Here is a 20734-nt window from a genome sequence, read left to right as displayed (position 1 = left end):
CTCTGAGGCCCCATTATGATGTCAGAAAGCTGGCTCTGGAATCCTGAGGGCTCCACTATGACACGTGCAAAGTTCCGTCTGAACTTTATATAAGACGGTGAGGCTCAGTCAGTCACTCAGTGTTGCCTGAGAGGGCAACACTGCAACAGCCGGCCGCCAGGCTGTCTTTTTTTTGCACAGCTAGTTGCCTCCAGGAGGCCACAAGAGGGAGACAAGGGACTGCAAAATGGAAAATAGGCATCCACCAACTTTACAGACAACTTCTCCTTGCTCCTACAACCTCCATCCTTGCACAGTTTGTTATTCTTCTAGGTAACATAGTAACAAATCCAAATTGCTGCTCTCTTTGTAGGCAAGCAAGGCTTTGTTGCAACTGCAATTCTTACTTCTTCTTGAAATGTAGGGACGACAGTACATTCCATCACATCCATCTAGTGTACACAGGTAGGTCCATTGTGGCGGGCAGGCGAGCGGGCGGGCTGCTTTATTGGCTGTTTGCTGTTCCCCTACTCCACTCCACTATTTGACTGTTGTGCTGCATCAATCAATCAATCAATCAATCAATCAATCAATCAATCAATCAATCAATCAATCAATCAATCAATCAATCAGTGGCTGGCTCAGGTGCAGCTCTTTAACTTACCTAAAAGGGAGGGCGGAGAGAAGACAAGGAAGGTGAATGAGGTGTTCCAATGTGAAATGCCGGAAACACAGAAACACAGACGACACACAACAAGAGGTGGCAATCTATTCATTAATTGCATTTAATCAATGAGCTCATTATCACTCATGCATTGTCCAACAGGTGTTGAAATAATGGGATTAAAAGGGGAGATCCCTTCAGAAAGACAGAAACAATAGCAAAGACAAAAAACACTTTTGGAATCTGCTTTTAGTCAACACATAAGGAAAGGGTGCACCGGTCCTGGAAATACTGCAATACCAGGTCAATGCGTGGAGTGGACAGAGCAAGCTCTATTTCCATCTCCCTGTTCTAAAAATCCATTTAATATATGGTCCCCAGATAGGGGACGTATCAGATATTAAACTGATAAGAACAGATACTACACTTGATCTTAGCCAAAAGGCCGAGAAGCGATAACCCGAACGGGCCGCGCGTTGCCCGAGCCTGCCCGATACTGCTGTTCAGCCCTTGCAGCGATTCAGCCTACTTCTAGGCAATTCCATGGGGCCCTGCAGGCTCACACACTCACAGCTACACGGGAGGTGAATAAAGGCCGGAGAGGAAGCCAGACAGGATTTGCTTCTTTTGCTTGCACCACAATGCAGTGCTGAAAGAGGAGGAATCTACATAAAAACGCCTTCCTGGCAACGCCCAAATGCCCTGCTGCCATGCAGATAAACACTGGCAGCGGCAGCAAGTGCATGCCCACAGCCACCCCTTGTTCCTTCACACCTTGTATCAGCTGTAATCCAGTCCAGTCCAGTGCTGCCTGCTGAGCAGCACTGACCAACACTGCCTGGGCCCAGGCTTTTATCTCTGAGGCCCCATTATGATGTCAGAAAGCTGGCTCTGGAATCCTGAGGGCTCCACTATGACACGTGCAAAGTTCCGTCTGAACTTTATATAAGACGGTGAGGCTCAGTCAGTCACTCAGTGTTGCCTGAGAGGGCAACACTGCAACAGCCGGCCGCCAGGCTGTCTTTTTTTTGCACAGCTAGTTGCCTCCAGGAGGCCACAAGAGGGAGACAAGGGACTGCAAAATGGAAAATAGGCATCCACCAACTTTACAGACAACTTCTCCTTGCTCCTACAACCTCCATCCTTGCACAGTTTGTTATTCTTCTAGGTAACATAGTAACAAATCCAAATTGCTGCTCTCTTTGTAGGCAAGCAAGGCTTTGTTGCAACTGCAATTCTTACTTCTTCTTGAAATGTAGGGACGACAGTACATTCCATCACATCCATCTAGTGTACACAGGTAGGTCCATTGTGGCGGGCAGGCGAGCGGGCGGGCTGCTTTATTGGCTGTTTGCTGTTCCCCTACTCCACTCCACTATTTGACTGTTGTGCTGCATCAATCAATCAATCAATCAATCAATCAATCAATCAATCAATCAATCAATCAGTGGCTGGCTCAGGTGCAGCTCTTTAACTTACCTAAAAGGGAGGGCGGAGAGAAGACAAGGAAGGTGAATGAGGTGTTCCAATGTGAAATGCCGGAAACACAGAAACACAGACGACACACAACAAGAGGTGGCAATCTATTCATTAATTGCATTTAATCAATGAGCTCATTATCACTCATGCATTGTCCAACAGGTGTTGAAATAATGGGATTAAAAGGGGAGATCCCTTCAGAAAGACAGAAACAATAGCAAAGACAAAAAACACTTTTGGAATCTGCTTTTAGTCAACACATAAGGAAAGGGTGCACCGGTCCTGGAAATACTGCAATACCAGGTCAATGCGTGGAGTGGACAGAGCAAGCTCTATTTCCATCTCCCTGTTCTAAAAATCCATTTAATATATGGTCCCCAGATAGGGGACGTATCAGATATTAAACTGATAAGAACAGATACTACACTTGATCTTAGCCAAAAGGCCGAGAAGCGATAACCCGAACGGGCCGCGCGTTGCCCGAGCCTGCCCGATACTGCTGTTCAGCCCTTGCAGCGATTCAGCCTACTTCTAGGCAATTCCATGGGGCCCTGCAGGCTCACACACTCACAGCTACACGGGAGGTGAATAAAGGCCGGAGAGGAAGCCAGACAGGATTTGCTTCTTTTGCTTGCACCACAATGCAGTGCTGAAAGAGGAGGAATCTACATAAAAACGCCTTCCTGGCAACGCCCAAATGCCCTGCTGCCATGCAGATAAACACTGGCAGCGGCAGCAAGTGCATGCCCACAGCCACCCCTTGTTCCTTCACACCTTGTATCAGCTGTAATCCAGTCCAGTCCAGTGCTGCCTGCTGAGCAGCACTGACCAACACTGCCTGGGCCCAGGCTTTTATCTCTGAGGCCCCATTATGATGTCAGAAAGCTGGCTCTGGAATCCTGAGGGCTCCACTATGACACGTGCAAAGTTCCGTCTGAACTTTATATAAGACGGTGAGGCTCAGTCAGTCACTCAGTGTTGCCTAAGAGGGCAACACTGCAACAGCCGGCCGCCAGGCTGTCTTTTTTTTGCACAGCTAGTTGCCTCCAGGAGGCCACAAGAGGGAGACAAGGGACTGCAAAATGGAAAATAGGCATCCACCAACTTTACAGACAACTTCTCCTTGCTCCTACAACCTCCATCCTTGCACAGTTTGTTATTCTTCTAGGTAACATAGTAACAAATCCAAATTGCTGCTCTCTTTGTAGGCAAGCAAGGCTTTGTTGCAACTGCAATTCTTACTTCTTCTTGAAATGTAGGGACGACAGTACATTCCATCACATCCATCTAGTGTACACAGGTAGGTCCATTGTGGCGGGCAGGCGAGCGGGCGGGCTGCTTTATTGGCTGTTTGCTGTTCCCCTACTCCACTCCACTATTTGACTGTTGTGCTGCATCAATCAATCAATCAATCAATCAATCAATCAATCAATCAATCAATCAGTGGCTGGCTCAGGTGCAGCTCTTTAACTTACCTAAAAGGGAGGGCGGAGAGAAGACAAGGAAGGTGAATGAGGTGTTCCAATGTGAAATGCCGGAAACACAGAAACACAGACGACACACAACAAGAGGTGGCAATCTATTCATTAATTGCATTTAATCAATGAGCTCATTATCACTCATGCATTGTCCAACAGGTGTTGAAATAATGGGATTAAAAGGGGAGATCCCTTCAGAAAGACAGAAACAATAGCAAAGACAAAAAACACTTTTGGAATCTGCTTTTAGTCAACACATAAGGAAAGGGTGCACCGGTCCTGGAAATACTGCAATACCAGGTCAATGCGTGGAGTGGACAGAGCAAGCTCTATTTCCATCTCCCTGTTCTAAAAATCCATTTAATATATGGTCCCGTATCAGATATTAAACTGATAAGAACAGATACTACACTTGATCTTAGCCAAAAGGCCGAGAAGCGATAACCCGAACGGGCCGCGCGTTGCCCGAGCCTGCCCGATACTGCTGTTCAGCCCTTGCAGCGATTCAGCCTACTTCTAGGCAATTCCATGGGGCCCTGCAGGCTCACACACTCACAGCTACACGGGAGGTGAATAAAGGCCGGAGAGGAAGCCAGACAGGATTTGCTTCTTTTGCTTGCACCACAATGCAGTGCTGAAAGAGGAGGAATCTACATAAAAACGCCTTCCTGGCAACGCCCAAATGCCCTGCTGCCATGCAGATAAACACTGGCAGCGGCAGCAAGTGCATGCCCACAGCCACCCCTTGTTCCTTCACACCTTGTATCAGCTGTAATCCAGTCCAGTCCAGTGCTGCCTGCTGAGCAGCACTGACCAACACTGCCTGGGCCCAGGCTTTTATCTCTGAGGCCCCATTATGATGTCAGAAAGCTGGCTCTGGAATCCTGAGGGCTCCACTATGACACGTGCAAAGTTCCGTCTGAACTTTATATAAGACGGTGAGGCTCAGTCAGTCACTCAGTGTTGCCTGAGAGGGCAACACTGCAACAGCCGGCCGCCAGGCTGTCTTTTTTTTGCACAGCTAGTTGCCTCCAGGAGGCCACAAGAGGGAGACAAGGGACTGCAAAATGGAAAATAGGCATCCACCAACTTTACAGACAACTTCTCCTTGCTCCTACAACCTCCATCCTTGCACAGTTTGTTATTCTTCTAGGTAACATAGTAACAAATCCAAATTGCTGCTCTCTTTGTAGGCAAGCAAGGCTTTGTTGCAACTGCAATTCTTACTTCTTCTTGAAATGTAGGGACGACAGTACATTCCATCACATCCATCTAGTGTACACAGGTAGGTCCATTGTGGCGGGCAGGCGAGCGGGCGGGCTGCTTTATTGGCTGTTTGCTGTTCCCCTACTCCACTCCACTATTTGACTGTTGTGCTGCATCAATCAATCAATCAATCAATCAATCAATCAATCAATCAATCAATCAATCAATCAATCAATCAGTGGCTGGCTCAGGTGCAGCTCTTTAACTTACCTAAAAGGGAGGGTGGAGAGAAGACAAGGAAGGTGAATGAGGTGTTCCAATGTGAAATGCCGGAAACACAGAAACACAGACGACACACAACAAGAGGTGGCAATCTATTCATTAATTGCATTTAATCAATGAGCTCATTATCACTCATGCATTGTCCAACAGGTGTTGAAATAATGGGATTAAAAGGGGAGATCCCTTCAGAAAGACAGAAACAATAGCAAAGACAAAAAACACTTTTGGAATCTGCTTTTAGTCAACACATAAGGAAAGGGTGCACCGGTCCTGGAAATACTGCAATACCAGGTCAATGCGTGGAGTGGACAGAGCAAGCTCTATTTCCATCTCCCTGTTCTAAAAATCCATTTAATATATGGTCCCCAGATAGGGGACGTATCAGATATTAAACTGATAAGAACAGATACTACACTTGATCTTAGCCAAAAGGCCGAGAAGCGATAACCCGAACGGGCCGCGCGTTGCCCGAGCCTGCCCGATACTGCTGTTCAGCCCTTGCAGCGATTCAGCCTACTTCTAGGCAATTCCATGGGGCCCTGCAGGCTCACACACTCACAGCTACACGGGAGGTGAATAAAGGCCGGAGAGGAAGCCAGACAGGATTTGCTTCTTTTGCTTGCACCACAATGCAGTGCTGAAAGAGGAGGAATCTACATAAAAACGCCTTCCTGGCAACGCCCAAATGCCCTGCTGCCATGCAGATAAACACTGGCAGCGGCAGCAAGTGCATGCCCACAGCCACCCCTTGTTCCTTCACACCTTGTATCAGCTGTAATCCAGTCCAGTCCAGTGCTGCCTGTTGAGCAGCACTGACCAACACTGCCTGGGCCCAGGCTTTTATCTCTGAGGCCCCATTATGATGTCAGAAAGCTGGCTCTGGAATCCTGAGGGCTCCACTATGACACGTGCAAAGTTCCGTCTGAACTTTATATAAGACGGTGAGGCTCAGTCAGTCACTCAGTGTTGCCTGAGAGGGCAACACTGCAACAGCCGGCCGCCAGGCTGTCTTTTTTTTGCACAGCTAGTTGCCTCCAGGAGGCCACAAGAGGGAGACAAGGGACTGCAAAATGGAAAATAGGCATCCACCAACTTTACAGACAACTTCTCCTTGCTCCTACAACCTCCATCCTTGCACAGTTTGTTATTCTTCTAGGTAACATAGTAACAAATCCAAATTGCTGCTCTCTTTGTAGGCAAGCAAGGCTTTGTTGCAACTGCAATTCTTACTTCTTCTTGAAATGTAGGGACGACAGTACATTCCATCACATCCATCTAGTGTACACAGGTAGGTCCATTGTGGCGGGCAGGCGAGCGGGCGGGCTGCTTTATTGGCTGTTTGCTGTTCCCCTACTCCACTCCACTATTTGACTGTTGTGCTGCATCAATCAATCAATCAATCAATCAATCAATCAATCAATCAATCAATCAATCAATCAATCAGTGGCTGGCTCAGGTGCAGCTCTTTAACTTACCTAAAAGGGAGGGCGGAGAGAAGACAAGGAAGGTGAATGAGGTGTTCCAATGTGAAATGCCGGAAACACAGAAACACAGACGACACACAACAAGAGGTGGCAATCTATTCATTAACCCCTTAACGCACCATGACGTAACTGTACGTCATGGTGAGCAGTAAGTTCGCGCACCTTGACGTACAGTTACGTCATTGCTTTGACAGTTAACCGCCGCGCGGCGCTACACCGCAGCGGCGGTTAACTGTGCAGGGTGTCAGCCCTGCTCTCCCCGTTGCCGATCAGCGGCCTGTCGCCGCTGATATCGGCAGTTAACCCCTTAATTGCGGCGCTCGATTTTGAACGCCACAATTAAGGTCTTTAGTGCCGATCGGCAGCCCCCATGTGAAATCACGGGGGCTGGCGATGGTACCCATGGCAACCGGACGCCAGACAATGGCTTCCGGGTTGCCATGTACAGAAGCCTATGAGGACCACCCCGAGGGTGGACGTCGTAGGCTTCCTGTCAGTGTGACTGTCACGTCACAATGACAGTTGAAATGCATTACACTACGTGTGTAGTGTAATGTATTCCAGCAGCGATCAGAGCTGCAAGTCTAAGTGTCCCCTAGTGGGACAAGTGAAAAAAGTAAAAAAAAGAATAAAAATGTTTTAAAAAAAGTGTAAAAATAAAAGTTAGAAGTGATATAAACAAGAACTGCTTTTTTTCCTATAATAAGTCTTTCATTATAGGAAAAAAAATGAGCACGTAAAAAAAAAGTACACATATTTGGTATCACCGCGTTCGTAACGACCCCAACTATAAAACTATAATATTATTTTTCCCGCACAGTGAACGCCGCGAAAAAAATAAACGAAAAACAATGCCAGAATCACTATTTTTTGGTCACCACCCCTCACAAAATATGTAATAAAAAGTGATCAAAAAGTCGCATGTACGCCAAAATTGTACCGATACAAACTACAACCCGTCCCGCAAAAAACAAGCCCTTACACAGCTTTTTTGACTGAAAAATAAAAAAGTTATGGCTCTCAGAATATGGTGACACAGAAAAGACATTATTTTCTAAATAAGTTATTTTATTGCGCAAACGCTGCAAAACATAAAAAAACGTATATACAAATGGTATCGCCGTAATCGTACCGACCCGCAGAATAAAGTATAATAGTCATTTATAGCCCAGGGTAAACGCTGTCAAAAATAAATAAAAATCATTGTCAGAATTGATGGTTTTTGGTCACCTTGCTTGCCGAAAAATTGAATAAAAAGTGATCAACAAAATCGCATGTACCCCAAAATGGTACCAATGAAAATTACAGATTTTCCCGCAACAAATAAGCCCTCACACGGCTCCGGTGGTGAAAAAATAAAAAAAGTTCCGGCTCCCAGATTATGGCGATGCAAAATGTGCAGAGTGTTCCAAAAGTGGATAAGATCGGGCACCATTTATCAGTGCGACACCGGCCACATATCTGTGGATTATTATTTATTTACCCCATTATTATACCCTCTTATTATGCCCCTGATGTACTCTGCCCAGCCTACATGTGCCCCCACATTATAAACTGAAATACCAGCAAAACGCCAGAGCTACTACCAAGCAAAATATACGCTCCAAAAGCCAAATGGCGTCCCTCCCTTCTGAGCCCTACAGCGTGCCCAAACAGCCGTTTATGTCCACCGATATGGCATCGTACCAAAAAATGGTACCAATAAAAACGACAACTCGTCCCGCAAAAAATAAGCCCCCACACCGCTCTATTGACAGAAAAATAAAAAAGTAGTGGCTCTTGGAAAGCGGAGAGGAAAAACGAAAAAGCAAAACATGAATCAGTTCGTAAAGGGTTAATTACTTTCTAATGAAAAAAACATTTATGACCACATGTGGGGTATTGCCGTACTCGGGAGAAATTGCTTTACAAACGTTGGGGTGCATTTTCTCGTTTATCCTTTGTGAAATTGAAAAAATTCAACATTTTAGTGGAAATAATGTTGATATTAATTTTCACGGCCTAATTCTAATAAATTCTGCAAAAGACGTGTGGGGCCTAAATGCTCACTATACCCCTAGATAGATTCCTTAAGTGGTGTAGTTTCCCAAATGGGGTTACTTTTGGGGGGCTTCCACTGTTTCAGTCTCTCAGGGGCAAATTCGACATGACACCCAAAAACATTCCAGCTAAATTTGAGCTCCAAAAGCCAAATAGCGCTCCTTCCCTTCTAAGCCCCGGTGTGGGTCCAAACAGTAGTTTATTACCACATATGGGGTATTTACGTAATCAGGAGAAATTGTTTTACAAATGTTGGGGCGCTTTTTCTCCTTTATTCCTTGTAAAAATTAAAAATGGCTACCTTTTTTCAGAAAAAAAGTAGATTTTCATCTTCACATACTAATTCAAATAAATTTAGCAAAAAAACTGTGGGTTCAAAATGCTAACTATACCCATAGATAAATACCTTGAGGGGTATCGTTTCCAAAATGGGGTAACTATTGGGGGGTTTCCACGGTTTTCTTCCCTCCAGTGCATTGCAAACGCGACACGGCACTGAAAACTATTCCAGCAAAATCAGAAATCCAAAATCCAAATGGTGCTCCTTCTCTTCTGAGGCCTGCTGTGGGTCCAAACAGCAATTTATTACCACATATGGGGTATTGCTATAATCGGAAGACATTGCTTTACATATGTTGGGGTGTTTTTTCTACTTTATTCCTTGTAAAAATTTAAAATTTCCTAATTTTTTCACAAAAAAAGTAGATTTTCACCTTCACATACTAATTCAAATAAATTTAGCAAAAAAACTGTGGGTTCAAAATGCTAACTATACCCATAGATAAATTCCTTGAGGGGTATAGTTTCCAAAATGGGGTCACTTTTGGGGTGTTTCCACTGTTTTGGCAGCACAAGGCCTCCTCACACCTGACATGGTACCTAAAATATATTCTAATAAAATAGAGGCCCAAAATCCACTAGGTGCTCCTTTGCTTCGGAGGCCTGTGTTTCAGTCCATGACCGCGCTAGGGCCACATGTGGGGTATTTCTAAAAACTGCAGAATCTGGGCAATAAATCTTGAGTTGCATTTCTTGGGTAAAACCTTCTGTGGTACAGAAAAAATTTATTACAAATGAATTTTTGAAGAAAAAAAATAAAATTTGTAAATTTCACCTCTACTTTGCTTTAATTCCTGTGAAACGCCTAAAGGGCTAAAATACTTTGTGAATGCTGTTTTGAATACTTTGATGGGTGCAGTTTTCAAAATGGGGTGATTTATGGTGACTTTCTAATATATAAGGCCCTCAAAGCCATTTCAGAACTGAACTGGTCCCTGAAAAAATAGCCTTTTGAAATTTTCTTGAAAATATGAGAAATTGCTGCTAAAGTTCTAAGCCTTGTAACGTCCTAGAAAAATAAAAGAATGTTCAAAAAACGACGCAAACATAAAGTAGACATATGGGAAATATAAACTAGTATGTATTTTGTGTGGTATTACTATCTGTTTTACAAGTAAATACATTAAAATTTAGAAAAATGCTAATTTTTGCTAATTTTCTCTAAATCTTGGCGTTTCTTACAAATAAATATTGAATTTAATGACAAAATTTTTTCAGTATCATAAAGTACAATATGTCACGAGAAAACAATCCCAGAATCGCTTGGATAGGTAAAAGCATTCTGGAGTTATTACCACATAAAGTGACACATGTCAGATTGGCAAAAATGGGGCTGGTCCTGAAGGCCAAAACAGGCTTAGTCACTAAGGGGTTAATTGCATTTAATCAATGAGCTCATTATCACTCATGCATTGTCCAACAGGTGTTGAAATAATGGGATTAAAAGGGGAGATCCCTTCAGAAAGACAGAAACAATAGCAAAGACAAAAAACACTTTTGGAATCTGCTTTTAGTCAACACATAAGGAAAGGGTGCACCGGTCCTGGAAATACTGCAATACCAGGTCAATGCGTGGAGTGGACAGAGCAAGCTCTATTTCCATCTCCCTGTTCTAAAAATCCATTTAATATATGGTCCCCAGATAGGGGACGTATCAGATATTAAACTGATAAGAACAGATACTACACTTGATCTTAGCCAAAAGGCCGAGAAGCGATAACCCGAACGGGCCGCGCGTTGCCCGAGCCTGCCCGATACTGCTGTTCAGCCCTTGCAGCGATTCAGCCTACTTCTAGGCAATTCCATGGGGCCCTGCAGGCTCACACACTCACAGCTACACGGGAGGTGAATAAAGGCCGGAGAGGAAGCCAGACAGGATTTGCTTCTTTTGCTTGCACCACAATGCAGTGCTGAAAGAGGAGGAATCTACATAAAAACGCCTTCCTGGCAACGCCCAAATGCCCTGCTGCCATGCAGATAAACACTGGCAGCGGCAGCAAGTGCATGCCCACAGCCACCCCTTGTTCCTTCACACCTTGTATCAGCTGTAATCCAGTCCAGTCCAGTGCTGCCTGCTGAGCAGCACTGACCAACACTGCCTGGGCCCAGGCTTTTATCTCTGAGGCCCCATTATGATGTCAGAAAGCTGGCTCTGGAATCCTGAGGGCTCCACTATGACACGTGCAAAGTTCCGTCTGAACTTTATATAAGACGGTGAGGCTCAGTCAGTCACTCAGTGTTGCCTGAGAGGGCAACACTGCAACAGCCGGCCGCCAGGCTGTCTTTTTTTTGCACAGCTAGTTGCCTCCAGGAGGCCACAAGAGGGAGACAAGGGACTGCAAAATGGAAAATAGGCATCCACCAACTTTACAGACAACTTCTCCTTGCTCCTACAACCTCCATCCTTGCACAGTTTGTTATTCTTCTAGGTAACATAGTAACAAATCCAAATTGCTGCTCTCTTTGTAGGCAAGCAAGGCTTTGTTGCAACTGCAATTCTTACTTCTTCTTGAAATGTAGGGACGACAGTACATTCCATCACATCCATCTAGTGTACACAGGTAGGTCCATTGTGGCGGGCAGGCGAGCGGGCGGGCTGCTTTATTGGCTGTTTGCTGTTCCCCTACTCCACTCCACTATTTGACTGTTGTGCTGCATCAATCAATCAATCAATCAATCAATCAATCAATCAATCAATCAATCAATCAATCAATCAATCAGTGGCTGGCTCAGGTGCAGCTCTTTAACTTACCTAAAAGGGAGGGCGGAGAGAAGACAAGGAAGGTGAATGAGGTGTTCCAATGTGAAATGCCGGAAACACAGAAACACAGACGACACACAACAAGAGGTGGCAATCTATTCATTAATTGCATTTAATCAATGAGCTCATTATCACTCATGCATTGTCCAACAGGTGTTGAAATAATGGGATTAAAAGGGGAGATCCCTTCAGAAAGACAGAAACAATAGCAAAGACAAAAAACACTTTTGGAATCTGCTTTTAGTCAACACATAAGGAAAGGGTGCACCGGTCCTGGAAATACTGCAATACCAGGTCAATGCGTGGAGTGGACAGAGCAAGCTCTATTTCCATCTCCCTGTTCTAAAAATCCATTTAATATATGGTCCCCAGATAGGGGACGTATCAGATATTAAACTGATAAGAACAGATACTACACTTGATCTTAGCCAAAAGGCCGAGAAGCGATAACCCGAACGGGCCGCGCGTTGCCCGAGCCTGCCCGATACTGCTGTTCAGCCCTTGCAGCGATTCAGCCTACTTCTAGGCAATTCCATGGGGCCCTGCAGGCTCACACACTCACAGCTACACGGGAGGTGAATAAAGGCCGGAGAGGAAGCCAGACAGGATTTGCTTCTTTTGCTTGCACCACAATGCAGTGCTGAAAGAGGAGGAATCTACATAAAAACGCCTTCCTGGCAACGCCCAAATGCCCTGCTGCCATGCAGATAAACACTGGCAGCGGCAGCAAGTGCATGCCCACAGCCACCCCTTGTTCCTTCACACCTTGTATCAGCTGTAATCCAGTCCAGTCCAGTGCTGCCTGCTGAGCAGCACTGACCAACACTGCCTGGGCCCAGGCTTTTATCTCTGAGGCCCCATTATGATGTCAGAAAGCTGGCTCTGGAATCCTGAGGGCTCCACTATGACACGTGCAAAGTTCCGTCTGAACTTTATATAAGACGGTGAGGCTCAGTCAGTCACTCAGTGTTGCCTGAGAGGGCAACACTGCAACAGCCGGCCGCCAGGCTGTCTTTTTTTTGCACAGCTAGTTGCCTCCAGGAGGCCACAAGAGGGAGACAAGGGACTGCAAAATGGAAAATAGGCATCCACCAACTTTACAGACAACTTCTCCTTGCTCCTACAACCTCCATCCTTGCACAGTTTGTTATTCTTCTAGGTAACATAGTAACAAATCCAAATTGCTGCTCTCTTTGTAGGCAAGCAAGGCTTTGTTGCAACTGCAATTCTTACTTCTTCTTGAAATGTAGGGACGACAGTACATTCCATCACATCCATCTAGTGTACACAGGTAGGTCCATTGTGGCGGGCAGGCGAGCGGGCGGGCTGCTTTATTGGCTGTTTGCTGTTCCCCTACTCCACTCCACTATTTGACTGTTGTGCTGCATCAATCAATCAATCAATCAATCAATCAATCAATCAATCAATCAATCAATCAATCAGTGGTTGGCTCAGGTGCAGCTCTTTAACTTACCTAAAAGGGAGGGCGGAGAGAAGACAAGGAAGGTGAATGAGGTGTTCCAATGTGAAATGCCGGAAACACAGAAACACAGACGACACACAACAAGAGGTGGCAATCTATTCATTAATTGCATTTAATCAATGAGCTCATTATCACTCATGCATTGTCCAACAGGTGTTGAAATAATGGGATTAAAAGGGGAGATCCCTTCAGAAAGACAGAAACAATAGCAAAGACAAAAAACACTTTTGGAATCTGCTTTTAGTCAACACATAAGGAAAGGGTGCACCGGTCCTGGAAATACTGCAATACCAGGTCAATGCGTGGAGTGGACAGAGCAAGCTCTATTTCCATCTCCCTGTTCTAAAAATCCATTTAATATATGGTCCCCAGATAGGGGACGTATCAGATATTAAACTGATAAGAACAGATACTACACTTGATCTTAGCCAAAAGGCCGAGAAGCGATAACCCGAACGGGCCGCGCGTTGCCCGAGCCTGCCCGATACTGCTGTTCAGCCCTTGCAGCGATTCAGCCTACTTCTAGGCAATTCCATGGGGCCCTGCAGGCTCACACACTCACAGCTACACGGGAGGTGAATAAAGGCCGGAGAGGAAGCCAGACAGGATTTGCTTCTTTTGCTTGCACCACAATGCAGTGCTGAAAGAGGAGGAATCTACATAAAAACGCCTTCCTGGCAATGCCCAAATGCCCTGCTGCCATGCAGATAAACACTGGCAGCGGCAGCAAGTGCATGCCCACAGCCACCCCTTGTTCCTTCACACCTTGTATCAGCTGTAATCCAGTCCAGTCCAGTGCTGCCTGCTGAGCACTGAGCAGCACTGACCAACACTGCCTGGGCCCAGGCTTTTATCTCTGAGGCCCCATTATGATGTCAGAAAGCTGGCTCTGGAATCCTGAGGGCTCCACTATGACACGTGCAAAGTTCCGTCTGAACTTTATATAAGACGGTGAGGCTCAGTCAGTCACTCAGTGTTGCCTGAGAGGGCAACACTGCAACAGCCGGCCGCCAGGCTGTCTTTTTTTTGCACAGCTAGTTGCCTCCAGGAGGCCACAAGAGGGAGACAAGGGACTGCAAAATGGAAAATAGGCATCCACCAACTTTACAGACAACTTCTCCTTGCTCCTACAACCTCCATCCTTGCACAGTTTGTTATTCTTCTAGGTAACATAGTAACAAATCCAAATTGCTGCTCTCTTTGTAGGCAAGCAAGGCTTTGTTGCAACTGCAATTCTTACTTCTTCTTGAAATGTAGGGACGACAGTACATTCCATCACATCCATCTAGTGTACACAGGTAGGTCCATTGTGGCGGGCAGGCGAGCGGGCGGGCTGCTTTATTGGCTGTTTGCTGTTCCCCTACTCCACTCCACTATTTGACTGTTGTGCTGCATCAATCAATCAATCAATCAATCAATCAATCAATCAATCAATCAATCAATCAGTGGCTGGCTCAGGTGCAGCTCTTTAACTTACCTAAAAGGGAGGGCGGAGAGAAGACAAGGAAGGTGAATGAGGTGTTCCAATGTGAAATGCCGGAAACACAGAAACACAGACGACACACAACAAGAGGTGGCAATCTATTCATTAATTGCATTTAATCAATGAGCTCATTATCACTCATGCATTGTCCAACAGGTGTTGAAATAATGGGATTAAAAGGGGAGATCCCTTCAGAAAGACAGAAACAATAGCAAAGACAAAAAACACTTTTGGAATCTGCTTTTAGTCAACACATAAGGAAAGGGTGCACCGGTCCTGGAAATACTGCAATACCAGGTCAATGCGTGGAGTGGACAGAGCAAGCTCTATTTCCATCTCCCTGTTCTAAAAATCCATTTAATATATGGTCCCCAGATAGGGGACGTATCAGATATTAAACTGATAAGAACAGATACTACACTTGATCTTAGCCAAAAGGCCGAGAAGCGATAACCCGAACGGGCCGCGCGTTGCCCGAGCCTGCCCGATACTGCTGTTCAGCCCTTGCAGCGATTCAGCCTACTTCTAGGCAATTCCATGGGGCCCTGCAGGCTCACACACTCACAGCTACACGGGAGGTGAATAAAGGCCGGAGAGGAAGCCAGACAGGATTTGCTTCTTTTGCTTGCACCACAATGCAGTGCTGAAAGAGGAGGAATCTACATAAAAACGCCTTCCTGGCAACGCCCAAATGCCCTGCTGCCATGCAGATAAACACTGGCAGCGGCAGCAAGTGCATGCCCACAGCCACCCCTTGTTCCTTCACACCTTGTATCAGCTGTAATCCAGTCCAGTCCAGTGCTGCCTGCTGAGCAGCACTGACCAACACTGCCTGGGCCCAGGCTTTTATCTCTGAGGCCCCATTATGATGTCAGAAAGCTGGCTCTGGAATCCTGAGGGCTCCACTATGACACGTGCAAAGTTCCGTCTGAACTTTATATAAGACGGTGAGGCTCAGTCAGTCACTCAGTGTTGCCTGAGAGGGCAACACTGCAACAGCCGGCCGCCAGGCTGTCTTTTTTTTGCACAGCTAGTTGCCTCCAGGAGGCCACAAGAGGGAGACAAGGGACTGCAAAATGGAAAATAGGCATCCACCAACTTTACAGACAACTTCTCCTTGCTCCTACAACCTCCATCCTTGCACAGTTTGTTATTCTTCTAGGTAACATAGTAACAAATCCAAATTGCTGCTCTCTTTGTAGGCAAGCAAGGCTTTGTTGCAACTGCAATTCTTACTTCTTCTTGAAATGTAGGGACGACAGTACATTCCATCACATCCATCTAGTGTACACAGGTAGGTCCATTGTGGCGGGCAGGCGAGCGGGCGGGCTGCTTTATTGGCTGTTTGCTGTTCCCCTACTCCACTCCACTATTTGACTGTTGTGCTGCAATCAATCAATCAATCAATCAATCAATCAATCAATCAATCAATCAATCAATCAATCAATCAATCAGTGGCTGGCTCAGGTGCAGCTCTTTAACTTACCTAAAAGGGAGGGCGGAGAGAAGACAAGGAAGGTGAATGAGGTGTTCCAATGTGAAATGCCGGAAACACAGAAACACAGACGACACACAACAAGAGGTGGCAATCTATTCATTAATTGCATTTAATCAATGAGCTCATTATCACTCATGCATTGTCCAACAGGTGTTGAAATAATGGGATTAAAAGGGGAGATCCCTTCAGAAAGACAGAAACAATAGCAAAGACAAAAAACACTTTTGGAATCTGCTTTTAGTCAACACATAAGGAAAGGGTGCACCGGTCCTGGAAATACTGCAATACCAGGTCAATGCGTGGAGTGGACAGAGCAAGCTCTATTTCCATCTCCCTGTTCTAAAAATCCATTTAATATATGGTCCCCAGATAGGGGACGTATCAGATATTAAACTGATAAGAACAGATACTACACTTGATCTTAGCCAAAAGGCCGAGAAGCGATAACCCGAACGGGCCGCGCGTTGCCCGAGCCTGCCCGATACTGCTGTTCAGCCCTTGCAGCGATTCAGCCTACTTCTAGGCAATTCCATGGGGCCCTGCAGGCTCACACACTCACAGCTACACGGGAGGTGAATAAAGGCCGGAGAGGAAGCCAGACAGGATTTGCTTCTTTTGCTTGCACCACAATGCAGTGCTGAAAGAGGAGGAATCTACATAAAAACGCCTTCCTGGCAACGCCCAAATGCCCTGCTGCCATGCAGATAAACACTGGCAGCGGCAGCAAGTGCATGCCCACAGCCACCCCTTGTTCCTTCACACCTTGTATCAGCTGTAATCCAGTCCAGTCCAGTGCTGCCTGCTGAGCAGCACTGACCAACACTGCCTGGGCCCAGGCTTTTATCTCTGAGGCCCCATTATGATGTCAGAAAGCTGGCTCTGGAATCCTGAGGGCTCCACTATGACACGTGCAAAGTTCCGTCTGAACTTTATATAAGACGGTGAGGCTCAGTCAGTCACTCAGTGTTGCCTGAGAGGGCAACACTGCAACAGCCGGCCGCCAGGCTGTCTTTTTTTTGCACAGCTAGTTGCCTCCAGGAGGCCACAAGAGGGAGACAAGGGACTGCAAAATGGAAAATAGGCATCCACCAACTTTACAGACAACTTCTCCTTGCTCCTACAACCTCCATCCTTGCACAGTTTGTTATTCTTCTAGGTAACATAGTAACAAATCCAAATTGCTGCTCTCTTTGTAGGCAAGCAAGGCTTTGTTGCAACTGCAATTCTTACTTCTTCTTGAAATGTAGGGACGACAGTACATTCCATCACATCCATCTAGTGTACACAGGTAGGTCCATTGTGGCGGGCAGGCGAGCGGGCGGGCTGCTTTATTGGCTGTTTGCTGTTCCCCTACTCCACTCCACTATTTGACTGTTGTGCTGCATCAATCAATCAATCAATCAATCAATCAATCAATCAATCAATCAATCAATCAGTGGCTGGCTCAGGTGCAGCTCTTTAACTTACCTAAAAGGGAGGGCGGAGAGAAGACAAGGAAGGTGAATGAGGTGTTCCAATGTGAAATGCCGGAAACACAGAAACACAGACGACACACAACAAGAGGTGGCAATCTATTCATTAATTGCATTTAATCAATGAGCTCATTATCACTCATGCATTGTCCAACAGGTGTTGAAATAATGGGATTAAAAGGGGAGATCCCTTCAGAAAGACAGAAACAATAGCAAAGACAAAAAAACACTTTTGGAATCTGCTTTTAGTCAACACATAAGGAAAGGGTGCACCGCTCCTGGAAATACTGCAATACCAGGTCAATGCGTGGAGTGGACAGAGCAAGCTCTATTTCCATCTCCCTGTTCTAAAAATCCATTTAATATATGGTCCCCAGATAGGGGACGTATCAGATATTAAACTGATAAGAACAGATACTACACTTGATCTTAGCCAAAAGGCCGAGAAGCGATAACCCGAACGGGCCGCGCGTTGCCCGAGCCTGCCCGATACTGCTGTTCAGCCCTTGCAGCGATTCAGCCTACTTCTAGGCAATTCCATGGGGCCCTGCAGGCTCACACACTCACAGCTACACGGGAGGTGAATAAAGGCCGGAGAGGAAGCCAGACAGGATTTGCTTCTTTTGCTTGCACCACAATGCAGTGCTGAAAGAGGAGGAATCTACATAAAAACGCCTTCCTGGCAACGCCCAAATGCCCTGCTGCCATGCAGATAAACACTGGCAGCGGCAGCAAGTGCATGCCCACAGCCACCCCTTGTTCCTTCACACCTTGTATCAGCTGTAATCCAGTCCAGTCCAGTGCTGCCTGCTGAGCAGCACTGACCAACACTGCCTGGGCCCAGGCTTTTATCTCTGAGGCCCCATTATGATGTCAGAAAGCTGGCTCTGGAATCCTGAGGGCTCCACTATGACACGTGCAAAGTTCCGTCTGAACTTTATATAAGACGGTGAGGCTCAGTCAGTCACTCAGTGTTGCCTGAGAGGGCAACACTGCAACAGCCGGCCGCCAGGCTGTCTTTTTTTTGCACAGCTAGTTGCCTCCAGGAGGCCACAAGAGGGAGACAAGGGACTGCAAAATGGAAAATAGGCATCCACCAACTTTACAGACAACTTCTCCTTGCTCCTACAACCTCCATCCTTGCACAGTTTGTTATTCTTCTAGGTAACATAGTAACAAATCCAAATTGCTGCTCTCTTTGTAGGCAAGCAAGGCTTTGTTGCAACTGCAATTCTTACTTCTTCTTGAAATGTAGGGACGACAGTACATTCCATCACATCCATCTAGTGTACACAGGTAGGTCCATTGTGGCGGGCAGGCGAGCGGGCGGGCTGCTTTATTGGCTGTTTGCTGTTCCCCTACTCCACTCCACTATTTGACTGTTGTGCTGCATCAATCAATCAATCAATCAATCAATCAATCAATCAATCAATCAATCAATCAATCAATCAATCAATCAATCAATCAATCAGTGGCTGGCTCAGGTGCAGCTCTTTAACTTACCTAAAAGGGAGGGCGGAGAGAAGACAAGGAAGGTGAATGAGGTGTTCCAATGTGAAATGCCGGAAACACAGAAACACAGACGACACACAACAAGAGGTGGCAATCTATTCATTAATTGCATTTAATCAATGAGCTCATTATCACTCATGCATTGTCCAACAGGTGTTGAAATAATGGGATTAAAAGGGGAGATCCCTTCAGAAAGACAGAAACAATAGCAAAGACAAAAAACACTTTTGGAATCTGCTTTTAGTCAACACATAAGGAAAGGGTGCACCGGTCCTGGAAATACTGCAATACCAGGTCAATGCGTGGAGTGGACAGAGCAAGCTCTATTTCCATCTCCCTGTTCTAAAAATCCATTTAATATATGGTCCCCAGATAGGGGAAGTATCAGATATTAAACTGATAAGAACAGATACTACACTTGATCTTAGCCAAAAGGCCGAGAAGCGATAACCCGAACGGGCCGCGCGTTGCCCGAGCCTGCCCGATACTGCTGTTCAGCCCTTGCAGCGATTCAGCCTACTTCTAGGCAATTCCATGGGGCCCTGCAGGCTCACACACTCACAGCTACACGGGAGGTGAATAAAGGCCGGAGAGGAAGCCAGACAGGATTTGCTTCTTTTGCTTGCACCACAATGCAGTGCTGAAAGAGGAGGAATCTACATAAAAACGCCTTCCTGGCAACGCCCAAATGCCCTGCTGCCATGCAGATAAACACTGGCAGCGGCAGCAAGTGCATGCCCACAGCCACCCCTTGTTCCTTCACACCTTGTATCAGCTGTAATCCAGTCCAGTCCAGTGCTGCCTGCTGAGCAGCACTGACCAACACTGCCTGGGCCCAGGCTTTTATCTCTGAGGCCCCATTATGATGTCAGAAAGCTGGCTCTGGAATCCTGAGGGCTCCACTATGACACGTGCAAAGTTCCGTCTGAACTTTATATAAGACGGTGAGGCTCAGTCAGTCACTCAGTGTTGCCTGAGAGGGCAACACTGCAACAGCCGGCCGCCAGGCTGTCTTTTTTTTGCACAGCTAGTTGCCTCCAGGAGGCCACAAGAGGGAGACAAGGGACTGCAAAATGGAAAATAGGCATCCACCAACTTTACAGACAACTTCTCCTTGCTCCTACAACCTCCATCCTTGCACAGTTTGTTATTCTTCTAGGTAACATAGTAACAAATCCAAATTGCTGCTCTCTTTGTAGGCAAGCAAGGCTTTGTTGCAACTGCAATTCTTACTTCTTCTTGAAATGTAGGGACGACAGTACATTCCATCACATCCATCTAGTGTACACAGGTAGGTCCATTGTGGCGGGCAGGCGAGCGGGCGGGCTGCTTTATTGGCTGTTTGCTGTTCCCCTACTCCACTCCACTATTTGACTGTTGTGCTGCATCAATCAATCAATCAATCAATCAATCAATCAATCAATCAGTGGCTGGCTCAGGTGCAGCTCTTTAACTTACCTAAAAGGGAGGGCGGAGAGAAGACAAGGAAGGTGAATGAGGTGTTCCAATGTGAAATGCCGGAAACACAGAAACACAGACGACACACAACAAGAGGTGGCAATCTATTCATTAAT

At 46.1% G+C, this 20734-nt stretch overlaps 10 non-coding genes and 1 pseudogene across 10 annotated transcripts; all 11 read right to left on the bottom strand.

Annotated features, from left to right (window-relative positions):
* Positions 1 to 909: 909 nt before the first annotated feature.
* On the bottom strand, positions 910 to 1100 carry LOC142716325 (U2 spliceosomal RNA). Its single transcript, XR_012871571.1, has one exon. It is a non-coding gene; the product is annotated as a U2 spliceosomal RNA (small nuclear RNA).
* Positions 1101 to 2388: 1288 nt separating this feature from the next.
* Positions 2389 to 2579, bottom strand: LOC142716324 (U2 spliceosomal RNA). The gene has a single exon (XR_012871570.1). It is a non-coding gene; the product is annotated as a U2 spliceosomal RNA (small nuclear RNA).
* A 1284-nt stretch (positions 2580 to 3863) lies between these two features.
* LOC142716313 (U2 spliceosomal RNA) lies at positions 3864 to 4042 on the bottom strand (annotated as a pseudogene).
* A 1300-nt stretch (positions 4043 to 5342) lies between these two features.
* Positions 5343 to 5533, bottom strand: LOC142716322 (U2 spliceosomal RNA). Its single transcript, XR_012871569.1, has one exon. It is a non-coding gene; the product is annotated as a U2 spliceosomal RNA (small nuclear RNA).
* A 4945-nt stretch (positions 5534 to 10478) lies between these two features.
* Positions 10479 to 10669, bottom strand: LOC142716321 (U2 spliceosomal RNA). Its single transcript, XR_012871568.1, has one exon. It is a non-coding gene; the product is annotated as a U2 spliceosomal RNA (small nuclear RNA).
* Positions 10670 to 11969: 1300 nt separating this feature from the next.
* LOC142716320 (U2 spliceosomal RNA) lies at positions 11970 to 12160 on the bottom strand. Its single transcript, XR_012871567.1, has one exon. It is a non-coding gene; the product is annotated as a U2 spliceosomal RNA (small nuclear RNA).
* A 1292-nt stretch (positions 12161 to 13452) lies between these two features.
* LOC142716319 (U2 spliceosomal RNA) lies at positions 13453 to 13643 on the bottom strand. The gene has a single exon (XR_012871566.1). It is a non-coding gene; the product is annotated as a U2 spliceosomal RNA (small nuclear RNA).
* A 1295-nt stretch (positions 13644 to 14938) lies between these two features.
* LOC142716318 (U2 spliceosomal RNA) lies at positions 14939 to 15129 on the bottom strand. Its single transcript, XR_012871565.1, has one exon. It is a non-coding gene; the product is annotated as a U2 spliceosomal RNA (small nuclear RNA).
* Positions 15130 to 16430: 1301 nt separating this feature from the next.
* LOC142716317 (U2 spliceosomal RNA) lies at positions 16431 to 16621 on the bottom strand. The gene has a single exon (XR_012871564.1). It is a non-coding gene; the product is annotated as a U2 spliceosomal RNA (small nuclear RNA).
* A 1289-nt stretch (positions 16622 to 17910) lies between these two features.
* On the bottom strand, positions 17911 to 18101 carry LOC142716340 (U2 spliceosomal RNA). The gene has a single exon (XR_012871585.1). It is a non-coding gene; the product is annotated as a U2 spliceosomal RNA (small nuclear RNA).
* A 1316-nt stretch (positions 18102 to 19417) lies between these two features.
* On the bottom strand, positions 19418 to 19608 carry LOC142716306 (U2 spliceosomal RNA). Its single transcript, XR_012871555.1, has one exon. It is a non-coding gene; the product is annotated as a U2 spliceosomal RNA (small nuclear RNA).
* Between the last annotated feature and the right edge of the window lie 1126 nt (positions 19609 to 20734).

This window comes from Rhinoderma darwinii, unplaced genomic scaffold (genome assembly GCF_050947455.1).
Source record: "Rhinoderma darwinii isolate aRhiDar2 unplaced genomic scaffold, aRhiDar2.hap1 Scaffold_448, whole genome shotgun sequence".
In the NCBI taxonomy this organism is placed as follows: domain Eukaryota; kingdom Metazoa; phylum Chordata; class Amphibia; order Anura; family Rhinodermatidae; genus Rhinoderma; species Rhinoderma darwinii.
Note: the sequence above shows the minus strand (reverse complement) of the source record. Positions and strands in the feature narration are given on the sequence as shown.